The sequence below is a fragment of the Phascolarctos cinereus genome, unplaced genomic scaffold (genome assembly GCF_003287225.1).
Source record: "Phascolarctos cinereus isolate Bilbo 61053 unplaced genomic scaffold, phaCin_HiC Scaffold_2;HRSCAF=192, whole genome shotgun sequence".
In the NCBI taxonomy this organism is placed as follows: domain Eukaryota; kingdom Metazoa; phylum Chordata; class Mammalia; order Diprotodontia; family Phascolarctidae; genus Phascolarctos; species Phascolarctos cinereus.
The window spans coordinates 200,763,949-200,785,387 of record NW_027555625.1 but is presented as its reverse complement, the minus strand read 5'-3'; the positions used below and the strand labels follow the sequence as shown (position 1 = coordinate 200,785,387).

The 21,439-nt window shown below is 37.9% G+C and overlaps 1 protein-coding gene and 1 pseudogene across 5 annotated transcripts in view; one reads left to right on the top strand and one right to left on the bottom strand.

The window, feature by feature from the left end:
- ASAP2 (ArfGAP with SH3 domain, ankyrin repeat and PH domain 2) overlaps positions 1–21,439 on the bottom strand; it is a 254,664-nt gene that overhangs the window by 177,329 nt on the left and 55,896 nt on the right. The window lies entirely within an intron of this gene.
- Positions 1,356–21,439, top strand: part of LOC110212601 (double C2-like domain-containing protein alpha pseudogene) — a 31,700-nt pseudogene continuing 11,616 nt past the window's right edge.

Genomic DNA, 21,439 nt, shown 5'->3' with positions numbered 1-21,439 from the left:
CTGTTTATAAATTTTCTTTTATCCATTTCCCATTTTTTCAGCATCAACAACTTGTTTAAATGTATTAAGCTAGAGCTGTTTTAATTGTGCCTTATCTATTGTCTCATTTTTATTCTTGTATCCAATTCAGTTATCTTTGTTCTAAAAAGTTGATAGTCTATTACTGATCATAAAAATTAATAATAGCTAACACTTGATATAGTTCTTTACAAATATTATCTCATTTAATTATCACAATAACCTTGGGAGGTAGGTCCTATAATCCCAATTTTACAGATGAGAAAACTAAGGCAGAAGTTAAGGCAGACTTGCCTAGGGTCACACAGCTAGTTAAGTGTCTGATCTGAACTTGAACTCTGGTTCCTTCACGCCAAGTCCACTGCTTCATCCAACGCACCACTTAGCTGCCTCTAATCACATACAAACAAGACAGATTGTTGCTATCACATCAACTCTTTGATCCACTGGTATTTCTCAAAACCTCTGAGATTCAAGAACTCTTCACAAACATCTAATCCAACCTTCTTCTTTTGTAGAAAAGGAAAATAACATCCAGAGAGGGTAAGTCACAGAGCTAATTAGTGCCAGAGCTGGGACCAGAACTTCCAATCTCTTGACTTTTTTCACACTACCAAGTAAACTTCTATTTATTAGCACTAGCCACTTAAGCTGGTCTTGTGTTTAGTCTTTTTCACCCACTCACTCAGACTGAATAACATTGAAGTGCAATCAAATAGGAAAGAACAGTTTCATTCATTATACTCATATGTCTGTATCTTCTTGAAGAGAAGAGGCTGGTACACATTTGATTTTGTCACTATCTCAGCCAGACTGCACAATAAAAGAAGTGAAGAGTGAGCAGATGGTTGTCTATCTATTCCCTACCAAGGGATATTTCCCATCACCACCCCACTTTCTCCTCAGCAATTAAAAATTACAGCCCATTTTTTCATTAACACCTTCTTGACGATCTAAGCAGGAACTAATTACCTTCCTTTCTCAAACATTTATTAAGTATCTGTTTTGTACTGAGCACTGAGCTAAACACTAGAGGAGATAGAAAAGTTTAGATAAGGAACTTGGTAACTTTCCATATTTCAAAACACTCATCCTCTAGACTAATAATAATATTAACAATAGCTAACATTTATATAGTACTTACTATGTGCCAGGCACTATGCTAAGCGCTTTGCAATTATTATCTCATTTATTCTCACAATAACCCAGCATGCTGGATGTGATCCTCCTTCCAAAGTATATCAATTGTTAAAAACAAAATTTGAGCTCCTTTTAAGAACAGCTTTCTTGAAAAAGTTGGAAGAAGTAACAACAACAGGCACAGAACCAGTCACCACATGAACCTTTATTCTTTCAAAATACATTCCCAGGAGACTTTCAATCAGGGCATCCCGGAGTTAGATTTAGATAGGTAAGAATGACAAGGCTACACTGATATGAGCCAATTACCTTAATTCCATTAGAAAACCATTTTCAAAACTGCTTAATAAAAATACAAATGCAACACCTTCAATATCATGTTGAGCCTGGGTATGTAGAAAACTCTCTTGGTTTTACTCTAGCTTGTACATTCAGTGTTTGTCAGCCTCTTCCTACTCTGTGACATACATCTGAATTTCCTTACACCTAGTATTAAGGGCTACTTCTCTGTCTAGCCATATCTCTACCACCATTCCCAAACCACATTACAAAACAACTAAAAGAATGATGACACAAAATTACTGTCAATAGGTACAGACAATAAATAGAGCTTCAGATAGCTATAACCCTTATGGAAGAAGAGAAATTGTCAACGAGAATACAAAAATAAAGGAAAACAGAAACCAAGAGTCTAATGTCAGGCATCCTGGCTATATACCCTCTGGGAAGTGATTATCTACATGATTTAAAAAGTAGAATTCTACTGGCCATGGTGATTTCTGAGCCTAGCAGCACTGTCCTAGATAATCAAAATACACTAGAGGCTCACTGGGGGTACATTTCATGGATAATAGAGGATACCAAGGGTATAGCACCAATTTCAAAATCTTCTCCCAAAGAGACTATAGCATAGGCTAGGAAAATGAACAACAAAAAAAAATTGACCATAAAAAGCTACTACAGTGGCAGGGAAGACCAAGACATAAACTCAGAAGACAACAATGTAAAAAGAACTATCCCCCCTACCCACAAAAAAAAAAGCATCAAAAGAAACATCCTAATTGGACCCAAGACCAACAAGAATTCCTAGAAGAGTTAAAGAAAAAGCTAAGAGCAGTAGAGGAAAAATTGGGAAAAGAAATTAGAGTGATGCAAGAAAATTGCAAAAAAAAAAAAGAATTAGCAGCTTGGTAAAAGAAGTACAAAAAAGAAAATAACATCTTAAAAAACAATTACGGTAAAATAGAGTAAAAATATGGTAATATGGTAAATATTATTTTTAAAATTATGGTAAAAATATGGCTAAAATTTTATATGGTTAAAAAAACCCAATAATGGTAAAAGAGGCATAAAAATTCACTGAAGAAAAGAACCCCTTAAAAAACAGAATAGATGACATGGAAAAAGAGATACAAAAGCTCACTGAAGACAATAATTCCTTAAAAATTAGAATTGGTCAAGTGAAAGTTGATGACTCTACAAGACATCAAGAAACAATAAAACAAAGTAAAAAGAATGAAAAAATAAAAGAAAATGAGAAATATCTCATTGGAAAAATAACCACCCTAGAAAATAGATCAAAGAGAGATAATTTAAGAATTACTGGACCATCTGTAAGCCATGATCAAAAAAAGAGCCTACACATCATATTTCAAGAAATTCTCAAGGAAAACTGTCCTGATATCCTAAAATCAGAAGGTAAAATAGAAACTGAAAGAATCCCCTGATCACTTCCTGAAAAAGATCCCAAAATGAAAAAATAAATCCCCAAGAATATTATAGCCAAATTCCTGAGCTACCAAATCAAGGAGAAACTACTGTTAAGCAGCCAGAAAGAAACAATTCAAATATCATGGAGCTACAGTCAGAATAACATAAGATTTAGTGGTTTCCACATTAAAGAAGTTAGGGCTTGGAATACGATATTCCAGACGTCAAAGGAGTTAGGATTATGACCAAGAATCACCTACCCAGCAAAACTGAATATAAGCCTTCAAGGGGGAAAATGGAAATTTAATGAAATAGAGGCCTTTCAAGCATTCCTGATACAAAGACCAGAGCTGAATAGAAAATATGACATGCAAATAACAAGACTCAAGAAAAGCATAAAAAGGTAAAGATGAAAGAGTAATCACAAGAGACTCAGTAAAATTAACTATTTACATTCTTATATGGGAAGGTGATTCATTGAACTCCTAAAAACTTTATTGTTAGTAGAGCAGTTAAAAAGAGTTTACATAGAGGATATGAGTGAGTGCTGATTATGTTAGAATGTGGGGGCGAGAAAGAGAAATAACTGGGACAAGAGGGGAGAGGCAGAATAGGAAAAATTATCTCACTTAAAGGGGTACACAAGGAAGAGCTTTTACAATGGAGAGGAAAACAGATGGGGTGGGGTGGCAGACAATACTTGAACCTCACTTTCATTGGAATTGGTTCAAAGAGGGAAGAATATATATATATACAGTCAGTTGTGTATAGAAATGTAATTTACCCAATAGGGAAATAGGAGGAAAAGGGGATTAGAGAAAGAGGAAGGGGAATGGTAAAAGAAGGGGCAGATTAAGGAAGGCAGTGGTTAGAAGCAAAATGGACTTTTGAGGAAGGACAAGATACAAAGAGATAGAGAGGAAGAAACAGAAGATAATGGGTTAAAGGGAAATATATAGTTAGTAATCATAACTGTCAATGTGAATGGGATGAGCTCACCCATGAAACAGAAGCAGATAGCAGAATGGATTAGAAACCAGAATCCAACAATATTTTGCTTACTAGAGTCACATTTGAAAGAGAAAGACCCACACAAAAGTAAAAATAAAAGGCTAGAGCAGAATCCAATATGCTTCAGCTAAACTAAAATATGGCAAGGGCAGCAATCATGACCTCACACAAAGCAGAAGTAAAAACAGACCTAATTAAAAGAGATAATCAGGGAAACCACATTTTGCTAAAAGGTACTATAGACAATGAAGTAATATCAAAAATTTTATAGCAAGTTTCTCTGATAAAGGACTCATTTCTCAAATATATACTGAGTACAGAATTGAATCAAATTTACAAAAAAATAAGAGCCATTCCTCAATTGATAAACAGTCAGAGGATATGAACAGGTAGTTTTCAGATGAAGAAATCAAAGCTATCTATAGTCATATGAAAAAAAATCCTCACTATCACTATTGATTAGAGAAATACAAATTAAAACAACTCTAAGGTACTACCTCACACCTATCAGAAATGACATGCCGGAGGGGACAAGGGAAAAATAGATACATTAAAGAACTACTAGTGGAATAATGAACTCATTCCAACCATTTTGGAGAACAATTTGAAACTACGCCAAAAAGGATATAAAACTGCATACACTTTGACCCAGAAAAAGCATTACTAGATCTGTATCCCAAAGAGAGCAAAGAAAAGGAAAAGGACTTACATATACAAAAATATTTATAACAGTTCTTTTTGTGGTAGCAAAGAACTGGAAACTGAGGAGATCTCATCAATTGAGAATGGCTGAACAAGTTGTAGTATATGATTGTGATGGAGTACTATTGTGCTGTAGGAAATGACAAGGGGGTGGTTTCAGAAAAACAAGATCTATATGAACTGAAGCAAAGTGAAGTGAGAAGAACCAGGAGATTACTGTGCACAGTAACAGCAATGTGGTAATGATGATCAGATGTGAAAGACTTAACTGCTTTGATTAATACAATGATCTAAGACAATTCCAAAGGACTCATGATGAAACAATGCTATCCACCTCCAGAGAGAACTGATGAACTCACAGTGCAAACTGAAATATAATTTTCTTACTTTCTTTTGAAATATGGCTAATATGGAAATATGTTTTGCATGATTTCACACTTATAATTGATACCACATGGCTTGCTTTCTCAGGAGGTAAGAGGGTAGGAAAGGAAGAGAATTTGAAACTCAAAATAAAAAAAATAGAATGCTAAAAATATTTCATTTATTTATATTTTTTTTTGGTGAGGCAATTGGGGTTAAGTGACTTGCCCAGAGTCACACAGCTAGTAAAAGTATCAAGTGTCTGGTCTGAGGCCGGATTTGAATTTAGGTCCTCCTGACTTCAGGGCCAGTGCTCTATCCACTGCACCCCTAGCTGCCCCCTAAAAATAATTTTTTTAAAAGAGTTGCTGAGATCCTGCTAAGTGTAGAACATCCTAGAAAAGAAGATATGGACCATACACCTAAGATAAGAGGCATTTATAACTGAAGTCAGGAAGATGTTCCCCACCCCCCTCTTATTTTTGGACAAGCCTTGAGGTGTAGAAGAAAAGTGAAAGCAGAATTTTGTTACGGGGGGAGGGTGGACAACAGTTGATACAAAACACACCTCCCCATACCCCCCACTAAAAAAAGTCTGTCATATTCTCCAACCAGAACATACGGATCCCAAGAGAAAGTAGGCTCACGTTAGAACACATGGAACAAAGAGGCAATTCATAGCTGGATGCTGGGAGTGCTTTTCTTCCCTTTGTGGGGCATTTGGCAAGCTCTCCTCATGCACAGTGTAGCTTGGTGTGTTTTGTAGAGCCATGAGTCTATGTCCAGTCTGTCCTTGGCTCCTAAAGGAGATACTGCCGCTAATCTGGAGGTGCTGCTGGGACACGAATTGGAAGGTGGAGTCCAGATCCTCCAGACCCTTTGAAGATCACAAGGACCTTCTCTGACCAAAGGCTGGGGGGAGAATGGAAAGAAGAGACCAAGGCCAAGGATGAACTAGAGGCCTCTCCTTACCCTACCACTAGCAATTTCTCCTCAGGCATTTCATTGGAACCTGACATTTACTCCAACTGCTGGAAAGACTCTAGTTCTAAACTAGGGAGGAAGGAAGGAAAGAACTTATCATGTGTCAGGCACCGTACTAGGCCCTTTGCAAATATTATCTCGTTTGATCCTTATAACAACCATGGGAGGTAGGTGCTATTATTATTCTCATGTTACAGTTTAGGAAACTGAGGCAGACAGCAGTAAAATGATTTGTCCAGGGTCACACAGCTAGTAAGAGGTTAGATTTGAATTCAGGTCTTCCTGGCTCCAGGGGCAGTGCTCCATCTACTGTGTCACCTAGCTGCAAACTAATTTTATAATTTATGGATGACCCATCCTCCTCTTCCTTCTTTGTCCTCCTCCTCATTGCCATCATTATATGAAAAATATTGTATAAATTGTTATATATTCATTTATTTATACATTTGTTATTTATATATCTATAAATGTATATTTATTTGTATATGTACACATTAATGTTAATAATGTAATAGTATTACAATAATATCACCTAGCTGCCTAGAGTGTGACCAACTTTACTTAACCTATCCAAACACTCTTCCAGCAACACCAACATTACTCTAGTTCCAAGTATTTTTCACACTTAGACTAAGGCCTGATTGACTGATACTTACTCTTACCTCATTAAGATATCAAGGCATCTTATTATTTTAAGTAGGGTATGGTGACTTAATTGAGTAAATCAATCAATCTGACCCTTATACATACAAAACAAATGGTTCAAACTACCATAGCAAGGAAGACAGGCATTGACAAACTGAGAATAAAACATTTGGAAGTAAATTAGAGTTCTCTCTCCCCGTTGAAATAAAGCCACATTTAGTTAATAAGTGCTAAGCACTAAGACCCCCTCAAATTGCCTACCTCAAGGATAACTTGGAAGTCATTAGAGTAATGACTCTAATAAGAGTAATTAATCAATATGAAGGATACAAAGAAATATGGGAGGACCTATAAATGTCATGCAGAGTATAAAAAGAAAGGATCATATACACACTGACTATAAATACAAATGTATAGGAGACTTAATGGTGGCAAAATCCAGTAATACACACAGAAGAAAAAAAGATAATGTTATTATTTTATTAAAGTCAGTATACACTTTCCTTCTAACAAACTGTCAATAGCTTGGAGTTTTTATTTTATTTGAAGGTTATCTTGACAGATTTTGATATTTTAAATAAAAAGTATCGATTAAAGGAGTTTCCACATAAATTTGAGAGTTAAGAGAGACAGTAGTGAACCTGTCTGGAATTTTGATTTTTCTTCCTGTGGAAAGAGGTTTCACTGATAGTGGCTTAATTTGTTGGTTCTCTGTGCTAGTCTACAGAAGAGAACTAACATAACAATCTCTGGGTCTCTCGGCTTTCTTCCTGCCTTTCTTCCAAAACGATTCTTCAAAATTTGGGTAAGTGCTACCTTGGAAGATGGGTGTGAGCTTCCTGGTCCCCTCAGCTGCTAGTGTTCTCCCATTCCAGAGGGAAAGGATCTGAATTTTGTATTCCACTACTACCAATGAGATATCTGGAGAATGAGGGTCTAATGGGAAAGGAGATTCCTGCCTAGCAACACTAAGTGTTTTCCTTCTGAGGTGACTTCAAATCCAAAGGTGGCACTATGCAAATAAAGGACTTTAGGACCCTCATGGAAAGAAGTACTCATTACAGAAGAAGAGGGAAAAGAATTGTTATCAATTGTTTACAGGCTATTGTGAATCCTCTGATTTTTTTTTTTGGGTGGGGGTGAATAAAGGCACAGCTGATACCCAATAAATACTTTCCCTCCTTGAAATGCTTATAGGAGATCTAAAGACCCTGTTACATCTGTGAAATCATGGACTTGCACAATATTCAAGCTATAGTCAAGCTTCCCAGAGTAAATTCCAGATGAAATACAAATCAAAAGGCGTTAATGATTTCAGGGATAGCCCATAACATCAAAACTGGTTCATGTAGACCTATAGTGAATAATCATGAAAGCTCAAGGTTCTGAGCCATAGATTACATACATTTTTTTAAACCGCTCTGTGATCCCACCAGTGTGAGGAGCTCCTGGTGAGGGAACTCCCTCTGCCATTGCTAAATGGTACCTACTTGACAACTTATAATTTTAGAGAGCTGCCTGGGACACTGAAAAGTTAAATGATTTGCCCAGTACTCTACAACCAATATGTGTCAGAGTTCAGTCATGTGCGAATCTAGGTCTTTCTAACAGCAAAGTCAGGTTTCTATTCACTCCACCTAGTACCATTCAACAAGATAAACTACTGTAAACAAACAACATCATTTAAAAAAAGAAGAAGAAATGCTGTCTCAAATCTTTACTCCACAAAACTAAAACTAAAGTCTAGTTCTGCTACACATTACTTGTGTGACATTGGTAAAGTTCTCTAGAGTTACATTTCCTCACCTGTCAATCAATAAAAGGGGGTATGGAAGAGACAAGCATTTATACAGCTTATAAATATTATCTCATTTGATCCTCAAAACAACCATTTGACAGTATTGTGTCTGAAGTGTCTGAAGCCTAACTTGAACTCAGGTCTTCTGATTCCAGGCCAAGTACTCTATTTACTGTACCACTAGCTGCCTCAATAAACATTTAAGTGCCTACTGTGTGACAGGCACTGTACTAATGCTGTAAAATGAGGGGATGTGACATAATGAACTCTGAGTTCCCTTTCACCTTTAAATCTCTGATTCTGTGATCAGGAAATTACACACCTACTATCTTGAGCCAATGTAGGGCCAAGAAAGACAAAATAATGAAAAGAACTTCTGAACTCATCAGAATCTTTGAGAAGGTGACCCATTCAAAGTCACACATATGTGTAACAGATCCAAGACTAAGAACCTTTGCTCTATCTCAAAATGGGCTTCAGAGTATCAAAAATTCTTTCCTTCCAAGCATGAAAATTATAGTGATTTTTCTGATGTGGCTAAATCCTAAAGAACCTTGAAGAACATAGCAGATTATAATTTTCCAGCCAAATGACAACACAGTAAAATGTATTTTTTTTTTCAAGGAACTGACATAAAAAAGAAATAGGTAACAGGCTGCTTCCCCACTGTATCATATCCCCTGTTGGAAATATTCTTTACTTCTTTTTTAGAACAACACATTGCCTATGATAGCTTCTTCAAAAAAAAAATATTTTTAACAAACATCAGTTTAATCCAAGAAGGGTAAAACAAACTCTACTCTATCTAGGCAAATGGGAAGGAAGAAAATTAAGAAACTGTCACCTCAATTAAGAATTACAAAGATATGATAAGAGTATCAAAGTGAAATGAGTTATTGTTAGAAAAAGAGATTATAATAATGATATCCATCACAGAAGAAAGGATCAAGGTTCAAGCATATTTTTTAAATCTAAAAGTTTTTAAAATTCAGGCGCCTTTTAAAATTGTCTCTTATTTTTATTTCTTGAGCTATTTTCAGTATCACATTTACCTTTAAGCACACAAAAGTGCTTAAAAAAATAATTAAATAACTGGTGACAGAGAACATGGGTCCCTTTAATGAAAAAGGAAGAGCACACACAAAAAATCTTAAATTGGCCAAGATGATTGCATCTAATCCTATTGTCATGTTCTGCTTAGCAACCCAGGAGCAGTCAGGTACTGGAAAGGAAAAAAAATAGCTGAAGGTCAGAGCAGCAATAGGTTATAGGAACAAAGAAGAATCAAATGTAAAATCTGCTGTTTGGCTTTTAAAGCCCTTCATAACCTGGCCCTTTCTTACCTGTCCAGTGTTTTTATACCTTACTCTCTTTCTTCTACATACTCTGTCATTCAGGAACAATGGCCTCTTTGTTGTTCCTCATACAAGACAAGTCCATCTCCCATCTCCTGGGCCTTTCCACTGGCTGTCCCCCATGCTCTTCCTCCTCTTCTCCACCTCCTGGCTTTTCTGGCTTCCTTCAAGTCACAACTAAAATGCCCCCTTCTCCAAGAAACCTTTCCCAGTTCCCCTTAATGTGAGTAATGCCTTCCTTCTGAGATTTTCTCCAATTAAGCAGGACATAGCTTGTTTGGACACAGTTGTTGCTTGTGGTCTCCCTATTAGACTGTGAGCTCCTTGAGGACAGAAGCTATTTTTGCTTTTACTTTGTATACCCTGGAGTTAAGCACTGTGCCTGACACAAAGCAGACACTCAACAAACACCATTAAGAGAAGTAATATGATGAGAAGTAATGGAAAGAGCCACTGGACTTGGAGAGACCTGGCTTCTACATCCTGTCTCTGACTTAGCTGGGAGACCACAAGCAAATTGCTTAACTTCTCTCCTCTTTATCTGTAAAACTAAGATAATAATATCTAATGGTACCTGTAAGCACAGGGTTACTGGGAAGATCAAATAAATAAAATGCTTTATAAACACTTACCCCACACAAATGTTGGGGAACAAAGATCAATGTGAGTAGATCAAGGGGAGAAATTCAACCACATTCTCACAAAAATTAACGAAATACAAATTGAAACAAGTATATGGCATTACTATACACCTATTAATCTAGTGTGTAGTGTGAAAATAAGCCAAAATGAAACCAATGTTGGCTGGACCACCAGCGAAAAAAGGAATGCCTGAATTTCTGAGACACTGCAAATTGGTCCATTTTTTCCTGGAGAAAAATCCAACAATAACAAGAGTTACCAAAGCTGTTCACTCCCTTCGATCCAGTAATTCCCTTCCTGGAGACATCCCCAAGGAATAACCTAAAAGAACACAAGAATTAAATGGTATAACAATGGCCAATGCAACATTATTTGTAATATTGAAAAACTGGAAATAACCCAAATAAGCTGTAACAAGGAAATGGCTAAAACTACAGCATATTGCTATGATGGTATAATTTGCAGGTACCAAAAATGACAATTAGATGGTTATGCCAACACATGAAAATGTTTTTATAAAATAATCCTATTAAATTAAATTACTGTGCCAAGAAGAGCAAAAAGGTTAAGATTCGGGGGTGGAGGTGGGGTGGAGTGGGGATACTAATACAAACGGTGTTATATGCCTTTATATCACAATTATCTTAAGGACACAGTGGAAAGGATTTGAGTTCAAGTTCTGGGTGTGTTCTTCATAGCTAGATGACTCCAAATAAGTCACTTCACTTTTGAGACTTAGATTCTATCTGTGAAATGGGGACAATTATATTTGCACTAATCTACTGCACTAGATTGTAGTGTGGATCAAATGAAATAGTGGATGTGAAAGTGCTTTGCAAAAAAGCAAAATACAAATGTAGAGTACTATCACGTTCCCTGAACTCAGCTTGAACAAAAACAAGTGGAGGCAAAGAGATTTAAGATGGCTGCACTTCAAGAGGGCACAACTTTACTTCTTACATTTTTATTTGCACAAAAAACAAAACAAAACAGTATTATGCCTAAGACTATTTGCCCCAGAAGGCACAGACCTAGGAACCAACGTGCAAGCTGCAAGGCACCAAACTGAGTTAGATGTAAGGGGCTTCCTAATAATTAGAGCTGCCTGTGAAGCCCAGAAAGCAACAGGTTCTCCCTCACAGGAGGTTTTCCATCCAAGGATGAAATGACCCTTCTGATTCTGGAGATTCTGCCATCTCCAGTTCGAATAAAGCTAGGTTGGTTGTCTTTCAGATTGTACCTAAAGTTTTTTCTTGGCATACCTACAGTGTAAGGGAAACTGCAACCGTATCAACTCCATTTGGTTTCTTGTAGTAAAGACTGCCTGCTGTCTGTTGTCAGTCAGTCAATAAACATTTATTAAGCACCTACTAGTACCAGGCACTGTACTAAGGGCTAGGGAATACCAAAAAATAAAAAAAAAGACAGACTGTCCTTGCCCTCCAGAAGCTCACAATCTAATGGGAGAAACAACATGAAAACAAATACTTATATACAGGATAAAAAGGAAACAAGAGAAGAAGGCACTAGAATTAAGGGTGGTTGGGAAGAACTTCTTGTAGAAAACAGGATTTTAGTTGGGACTTAAAGGAAGCCAAGTAAGTCAGTAGGCTTATCCTGTTTTTTTTCTTAAACATTCCTTTTGAAAAATGGTATTTTCTAATAATGTCTGGAGTCCTTTAAGGCAGTATGTATATTAAAAAATGTTTTGGGATGGAGAAGAAACAGCCTTCATTTCATTGTGGCATTAAAATTTACATTTGAAATCCATGCTCCTAAGTTCATAATACAGATTCTTACAGGGGAGTTGCTGGAGGGAAAGTAGTCAACTCAATTCAAAGAGTTTCTTAACCTGGAGTCTGAGAGAGAGAGAGAGAGAGAGAGAGAGAGAGAGAGAGAGAGAGAGAGAGAGAGAGAGAGAGAGAGAGAGAGAGAGAGTATGTGTGTATTTTGATAATTGTATTTCCATATAATTGGTTTTGTTTGTTTATATATTTTATTTTTTTATATTTTGTTTTATGCATTTAAAAATATTCTAGGAAAGGTACACAGGCTTCACTAGACTACCACAACACAAAACTGATATAAAGGAAAAGTTGGTGACCTGCATTCCCATGCTTCGAGAAGTTATATCTACATTATGAAAATAAAGACTTTTAACAGTCAGATTTTTAAAAAGAAGTATAAATGGGACAGCAGAAAGGGCAATGAATAGGTAATGAATAGGTAGTCAGAAGACTTGGGTCCTCTGTCACTTAGTACTTGGGTGTCCTTGGCCAAATCATTTCACCTAACTTCTTTGAAGCCCATGTTTCTCATCTGTAAAATAAGTGGATTAGATAGCTTTCAAGGTCCTTTCCAGTTCTAAATGTTATGATTTGTAACTCGATGATTATACCCCGTCTAATGGGCTACCTTCATATCTCATCCAGCTGCAGATCTGACCCTGGGTTCTTAAAAGCATGGAAAGATTCCAGTTTCTTATGTTATTAGAGAAAAGAGTTCTAAAAGTTCAAAGTAGGAAAGGCTATGAGCAATGGTCCAGAAATGAACTATGTGCCTATCATTCAAAAACCACTGAAGTTTGAGGAGGCACATCCTTAGGTTGGCTTCATGGTGACAAATTTTTTAGGCACAGCAATTCTCAAAAACCAACGACTCTATCTCCTAGTGGTTCAATAACCATCAAATACCATCTCCATGCATATGATTCCAAAGTCATTTATCTAGACCTAACCTCTCTCATGCACTCATCTCATACTACCAATTGCCTATCGGAATTCTTAAACTCAACATGTCCAAAACAGAATACAAGACAGGTAAGTTGTGCACTGGCTCTGGAGTCAGAAGGACGTTGTGATCTTGGGCAAGTCACTTAACCCAGACTGCCTCAAAAAACAAAAACAAGCTCCCCCCCAAAATAACAAAAACAAAAAGCAAACCCAGAACTCATCTTTTCCCCAAAACCTTCCCTCTTCCCAACTTCTCTATTATTGTTGAGGGAACCACCATCTTTCCAAGTCATCCAGGTTTACAGCAACTTAGGTGTTATCCTTGACTCCTCACCCTCTCATATCCTCTTATCCTTATTTATATCCAATCAGTTGCCAAATCTGTCATTCCCACTTTTCTTTCTTTCTTCCTTTTTTTTCTTTTAAGGCAACTGGGGTTAAGTGACTTGCCCAGGGTCACACAGCTAGTGTAAAGTGTTTGGTCTGAGGCTGAATTTGAACTTAGGTCCTCCTGACTTCAGGGCCCGTGCTCTATCTACTGTGCCCCCTAACTGCCCTCAAAACCCTCCAGTGGTGCCCTATTACCTGTGGGATCAAATATAATATGTTCCCTTGATAATCAGAGTCCTTTACAACCTGTTCCCTTACTACCTTTCCAGTTTTCTCACACTACTCCTCATCCACATTCTCTCCAATCCAACTAAACTGCCCTCTCATACATTTCATCTTCTTACTCCACTGCCTAATTTCTGACTGTACCTGATACCTGGAATGCTCTCTCTCTTCACCTCTATTTCCCAGCTCATCTGATGTCCTTCAAGTCTTGGCTCATATCCTACCTTCTGCAAGAATCCTGTCCTTGTCCCTCCCAGAACTCCCAGCCTTACTAGCAGCACTTTCTTTGGGATTTCCTCCCAGTTATACTGTATATGTCTTACATGTACATAGTTCCCTGTTACAATGTGAGCCCCTTGAGGGTAAGAGTCATGTTTTTGCCTTTCTTCTTATGCTCAGCACTTAGTATAATTCTTGGATTAAGCAGACTTTTTAAAATGCTTGTTGACTGACTGATTGATCATGATTACCATCAGTGAAGGGAGTAGCCTTCTGATGAAATTATAATTCCTTGGAGTAATTGCAACAGACATAATAGCAACAATTTTTAGTAAGAAAATAAGTTGCTGGTATGAAATTATTTCTTCTACATATTATGCCTTTTATTCCTATTAATACATTTTTCAGCACCCATACTTTAAACCTTTGGTCTTTGTTCTTCTTTCTGATTCCCCAGGGAGGTTACACAAGCAGAGACATGTCAGCGTGGTACTGGTGATCGCAGCCTAGCATAATGGAAAGCAGACTGGACTGAGGAGACCTGGAGAACAGTCCCAGATTGTCCACTAATTTAGTCGTGTGACTTTGGGCAAGTCAATTCATGTTCCTGGGTCTCCCTTCCCCCATCCATAAAACAGTGAAGGGCTTGCTGACAACCAAGGTCCCAAACAGCTCTAAAAAAATTCCATGATTCCAAGTAAAGTTCATATAGTTTTAGAACAGCAGATGGCTTTAAGTCTTAACTCTTGATTGTCACTAAGGAACTACTCTTTAACCCTGGAGAAATACCTTGAAGTTCCATTGACATCAATGCCAAATAAGAACTAAAGACCTCTTCCCCTAGTCTCCGAAATGGACGACAGAAACTTGAAAAGTTGGACAGTTAAGACAGGGTGGGGCAAGGCCTGAATTACTTTTTTCCTTTTTAATTAAAAAAATCTTGTTGGTTGGGGTCAAGGTGGGGAGGGATCTTGCTTAATGAAGGCCTCCTCTACTCTTCTCCAATGTTTAGGGAAAAACCAATTTTCTTGGCATGATCGCTTTCTCTAGCTCCAGCTGCTACAAAGCCCAATGTCTCTGCTTTCTGCTATATTTAATTCTATAAGCTTGATTAGTCTATATTAGTTGAGAAAGCTGCTCTTAATTTTCTTTTCAGCAGCTTTCTGGGATGTATCCTAGCTTAGGGACACAAGCAAAAGAAATTAAAATGATTTGTAACTCTCTATCATCTAACATTATGTGTATTATTCCCACATCAATAAAGAAAGTCCAGGTTCCTTGTGTATTTAATTTGTCTTTTTTCCTTAGGATTTGTTCCCTGAGGGCCACAGTCAAGTATATGAAAAAGGAAACGCATGAGTATATTTGATAATGGTTTATATATAAGCTTACATGTGCTTGGACTGTGCAAATTTATTCCAAAGAAACCTTCAAGGGAAACATTAAATCATTGCTATTTTTAGTCTTGTGATTTCTTGATCTTCTACATCTCTATTCCTATTCTATAGCTACCACAACCGACCCCATTTCTTGACCTCTGAAATGAAAAGAGGGAGACCTACAAGCAAACAGAAAGTGTTAACAAGTAGCACCGAAAAATACGAGGCAATTTTTTCTGCCTCCAAACCTCCCCCCTCCCCAAAGGCATGATAATTTGGAGAACACTAGTGCACTGCAGGCATCAGCAACTTATAGATGTATGCAGGAGATGAATTTCAATGTCAGGAGGGCACAATGACCAAGTAGGGCAAGTTAGTACAGCATCCTCCCTCTGTACACCTCATTCCTTCCATACCTAATGCCTTGTGCTGCACTGTCCCTGCAAAGCTTTCACGGAGAACATCTTAAGCAGACCTGACCTGCCCAACCCTGGTAGTTACAAATGTTCCAGATTTGTTCCTTTCCAATCCTCAAACTAAAACTTAGCTAGATTTAGAAGGAAATCTGATTAAAGTAATTACCAAAATCCTCACAGGCTTCACTTAGGAAAGAATCTGGTCAACTCATGGGAAATTCTTATTGGCTGAACAAGAGGGGATACACATACTTTACGGGCATGTATTTAATAAAGGTGATGCAAAGAATACTCTTTGCCACCTCTGAACTGTTCTTGCATTCCTCCAACGATGAGCAACCCCACTTTTGAAAGAATGATAATCACTGCAAAGCTGATGAGCTGCCTTACTAGGTGCCAAGGGGAAGTAAAGACTGGCAGAAATGACAATTACTCACTATAAGAGTCAGTGCTGGGGTAGCTAGGTGGTGCAGTGGATAGAGCACTGGCCCTGGAGTCAGGAGGACCTGAGTTCAAATCCGGCCTCAGACCAAACACTTGACACTAGCTGTGTGTCCCTGGGCAAGTCACTTAACCCCACTGCCTAGCACCCCCCCAAAAAAAGTCAGTGTTTACACAACATGCTTTATATCCATACACACATTCATTCATACAAACTTCTGCTCCGATCATAAGACCACTAGAGACCAATACCCTGAGTTACTACCCATTTGGCTTTGGAACTCCCACCCTGGGGGCCACAGTGTCCTGATTAGTGACTATGTGAACCTTAAATTCATATAGTGAAATGGTCTACTATATCCAGTTGGTTCTAATCATGCTTCATATTCTACCCCCTATTCTTGAACATAATTGTTCCTCTATGCAACTTTCCATCTCTTCCTCCGGGGAATACAATCAAATTAATATATCATTGCTACTGGAAAGGGTATGTCCATCAACTCCCCCTGGACTCCACTCTCCTTGTGGATTTCCAGACCGAAATACTTCTCCCTGGAGACCACTCTACTTTATATGTTGTTTCTTTCTACTCGAATGTCATCTTCTAAAGGACAAGAACTACTTTGATTTTATATTTGTATCTCCAGTGTTTAGCACAGTGCTCAGAGCATAGGAAATGTCTAATAAATGCTTTCCTTTCATTCATTCATTTGTAACCTCATTTTACTGCTGTCAGACAGCTGAAGTCAGGAGGGACATGGGTTAAAAATCTCCAATTCCAACATTTACTAACTCAGTGACACCAATCAAGTCTTTCAAGCTCTCTGAAACTTAGTTTCTTCATCCGTTAAATGAGGACAGTAATATTTGTCCTATCTCAAAGTGTCATTATTTTTGTTTTCAATAGTATTTTACTTTTTCCCAATTACATGTAAAAACAATTTTAACATTAATTTTAAAATTTTTTGAGTTCCAAATTCTCTCCCTCTATTCCTCCTCTTACCCTTCCCTGATATGGTAAACAATTTGATATAGATTATACATGTTCAGTCATGCAAAACATTTTTACAATAGTCGTGCTGTAAAAGAAAGCACAGACTAAAGAAGGAAAAAAAGAAAAAAAAATGAAGTGAAAGACAGTATGTTTTGATCTGCATTCAGACTCCAGTTCTTTCTCTGTATTGCATAGCATTTTTCATCATGAGTCCCTCAAAATCGTCTTAGATCATTGTATTGTTGAGAATAGTTAAGTCATTCACAGTTGATCACTGCACAATATTGTTGCTGCTGTGTACACTATGCTCCTGGTTCTGATCACTTCACTTTGCATCAGTTCGTGTAAGTCTGTCCAGTTTTTTCTGTAAGCGTCCCACTTGTCATTTCTTACAGCACAATAGTATTCCATTATAATCATATACCATAACGTTTTCAGTCATCCCCCAATTGATGGGCATCCCCCCCCCCAATTTCCAATTCTTTGTCACCACAAAGAGAGCTGCTATAAATGTAATCCCTTTGGGATACAGAGCTAGTAGTGATATTACTGGGTCAAAAAGTATGCACAGATTTATAGCCCTTTGGGCATAGCTCCGAATTGTTCTGCAGAATGGCTGGATCAGTTCACAATTCCACCAACAGTGAATTGGTGTCTCAATTTTCTCACATCCCCTCCAACATTTATCATTTTCCTTTTCTGTCATATTAGCCAATCTCATAGGTGTAAGGTGGTACCTCAGAGTTGTTTTAATTTGCATTTCTCTAATCAACAGTGATTTAGAGCACTTTTTCATATGGCTATATATCGCTTTGATTTCTTCATATAAAAACTGCTTATTCATATATCCTTTGATCATTTATCATTTGCTATAAAAAAAATTTCCCCCAGCTTTCTGCTTTCTTTCTAATCTTGGCTGCACTGGGTTTTTTGTATGCGTATGCAAAACTTTTTAAATTTAATATAATCAAAACTATCCACTTTACAACTCATAGTGCTCTCCATCTCTTGTTCGGTGATAAATTTTTCCCTTATCCATAGATCTGATAGGTAAACCACTCCATACCCCCCCCATTTGCTTCTGGTATCACCCTTAACATCTAAATTATGTACCCATTTTGAACTTATCTTGGTCCAAAATGTGAGATGCTAGTCTATACCTAATTTCTGCCAAATTGTAAGGTGGTGTTATTTAGATAAACCCTTTGTAAACCTATGCTGGCCACCCTCCCAAATGTCAGAAAGGAAAAGGCAAGACTGACCTCTTTGAGGCAGGAGGCTAGTGTGTTTTTTGTCTTTGTATCATCCAGTACCTAACAGAGTGCTTTAGCAGAGCAGGAACTTAATTTGTGTTCGCTGAAATAAATTAAAGAATCTAAAACCTTAAAAGTCACTAGTAAGAAAATTAAAAAGCAATTAGTTTGAGGTCTATTTTTCAAAGATGACTCTACTTCCCCACCCTCCCACCCCTGAAAAGCTAGCCCGTCAACAAGCATTTATTAAATTACTACTACATACCAGGCAGTGTGCTAAGCGTTAGGGATACAATGAAAGACTACCTATCCTTAGGAAATACATACTCATTGAGGAAAAAGTAAGCTAATTTTTAAGAGCAGAAAAAGAGGGGGAGATTAGGTCACTATAGAGCAGGAAGGGAAAAAGACTTAGCCAGTACATGGAGAGGAAATGACATTTTTCAGAGGGCAGAGAACATGTAAAAACTGCTTGAAGGCAAGGTTCCAGAAAAGATCAACTCCTGACTCACCCTCTCACAGTGGAAACCTAGCCTAGTCTCTGGCTGGCATAACCAGCTTAGTCCTAATCCCTTCCCTTTGGCAGGGAAAGTCCTGTCCCGTCATGCAGTCATATTGGGAACAGACAGGAAGCCGCCTCCATAAGACAGCAAGGAGAGGTGGAGAAGAGAATGAGAACAGGATATAGACTGAGATGGGAGGGAGTAGGGAGGAAGGGGGAGAAAGCCAGGAGAAGGGAAGAGAGCACGTAATACAGAGTAAAAGCAGCTGGGAGAAGGCAGGGAGTGATGAGGACAGAGGCAAAGTAAAGCCCTATGCAGGCTGAACTAAGAACTTCAAGGGTCATTAAAAACTTTATTTTCAGCATTTAGGAACATGACTGATTATCCCAAAGGAAAATGTTTCAGATCCTTAGCATTTACTTTCTTATTCTGTTTGTTTTCATTAAGGGGAAAAAAAACTCAACAAAAAGTTAAGAGCTGGTAAGACAAGGGAAAATATTTATTAGGCCACCACAACTAAAGGGCAGATAGACAGTTAAGTCCATCCACATGCTGGACCGCTGCCTGGACTGGATTATTCCCTGTGCCTGAATATCCTGAGACAGCTTCTGCTATCTACTAATAAAACACCTCTACCTGCAGACAATGGTTAGATGCTGGACTAGTAAGACGCAAGCACATTCTCCCACTGGGAAACAGAAAGGCTTCATCCCAGAATTCTACTGGAAGCTCCTTGGAGTCGCATGCAACGAGTCAGTTTAGGAAACCTTTTCTGTATGGTGCGACAAGAGGCAAACTGAACGAATATGCACACAATGGAGGGGAAAAAAGAGAAGTAATTGCCTTCACCCTTGCTGAGAGAAAGTGTGGTAAAAGAAAAAAGTGCTGGCCCTTTGAATTGGGAGAGATTTGGGTTTGAACTCCCCCTTCAGGCACCTAATAGCTATGCCACCATATGTAAGGGACTTCGTTGGTGCTTAAAGCCTTTTTCACAATCTGGCTCCAACCTATATTTCCAAACTTATTTTGCACTTGCTGTTCTTCATCTAATCCAAATTTCAGCTGAATCGGGCTGCTTGTTCTTCCCTGAATTTGACAATCCGTCTACCACCTCTATGTCTTTTCGAAGGCTGTCTCTCATGCCAGGAATGCAGTGCCTCTTAAAACTTGCTTCAAGATCAACTCAGGTGTCACTGCCAAAGGAAGCCTTTCTTGAATCCCAAGTTGCTACCGCTAGTGGCTCCCTCCTATTACCTAGCACGCACTTATTGTGTAAACAAAGTGTTTTCTTAGGATATTGTAACCACCTTGAAAGCAGATTACTTTTCAACTTCCTTTTGTACTACCAGCACCAAACACAGTACCTTGTTCTTAGCAAGTACTTAGTAAATGCTTACTGAAGAAATAAAACTATGTTTCAAAGCTTGATCTTAAAAGAATGCTGAACAAGGACTGGTGAGAGAGAGAGGAGGCATGCTACAGGAAGGGGCTTCTTGAAAGAAAAGGATTTGAATAGGTAGTGATGTCAGGGAAGCATATTGCAGGCATGGAGGGTGATACTGTAAATAAATGCATGAAGGCAAGAGAAAGTTAGGATAAGACCAGGAAACAGGAGTCCAGTTTGGCTGGAACATGGAGTAGATTATAAATGGAGTAGAGTGAAACAAAGAAGTAAAGACAAGTTGGAGTCAGAATGGAGAGGGCCTCAAATACTGGGCTAAAGACTTTGTGCTTTATTTGATGGCAACAGGGAGCAACTGAATGACTGGGAGCAGGGGAGTAACACAACCAGATTTATGCATCAAGCATGTGATCATGATTTATTTTAATTGAGCCTCACTGGGTATGAAGCAGCTGGCAAGGGGAAGGAGGAGAGAAACAGATGGTGCATACTGACTTAGTGTGATCCTACTCCCTTGTGGATTTAGTGAAGAAAAAAAAGACTGGTTTTAAAGGGTGCAAACTTCAGCCTCCCCTAACTCAACTTAATCCACTTGGATTAATATACTACAGTCATGCCAAGTTCATCCTGGAATCTTTCCATCTAATCCTCCCTATCCATTCCAGGAGGAGATGAAAGAGGAAAAAAGAAAGGGACATTCATAACTACCAAGGATATCCTAGGCTTCAAGGAAAGGAGAGAAAGGCAGAAGAGGGTTCTGGGTAGAGCTAGTAAAAGGAAATAGCATTTATAAATTTTGCATTGTGGGTTTTTCTAAAATCCTCCCCCACTTCTTGCCACCCCCTTCTTGAAATGAGAAAGCCTTTTTTCATATTGTTGTTATTATTATTATTGTTGTTGTTGTTGTTGTCACAACTCATCCTGCATTATCAGCAAATGAAGACTAAGATAGATATGAATTTTTCAGTTAACTAAAATGCATTCCTTTAAGCACTAACTGTACATTATATTTTAATGGGAATCTTCCTACAACATACACTTTTTTTCTTGAACAGAAGCTATTTTCAACTAAAAAAAGTTTTTAAAAATTTAAGTCATTTAAAAAATAAATATCAAT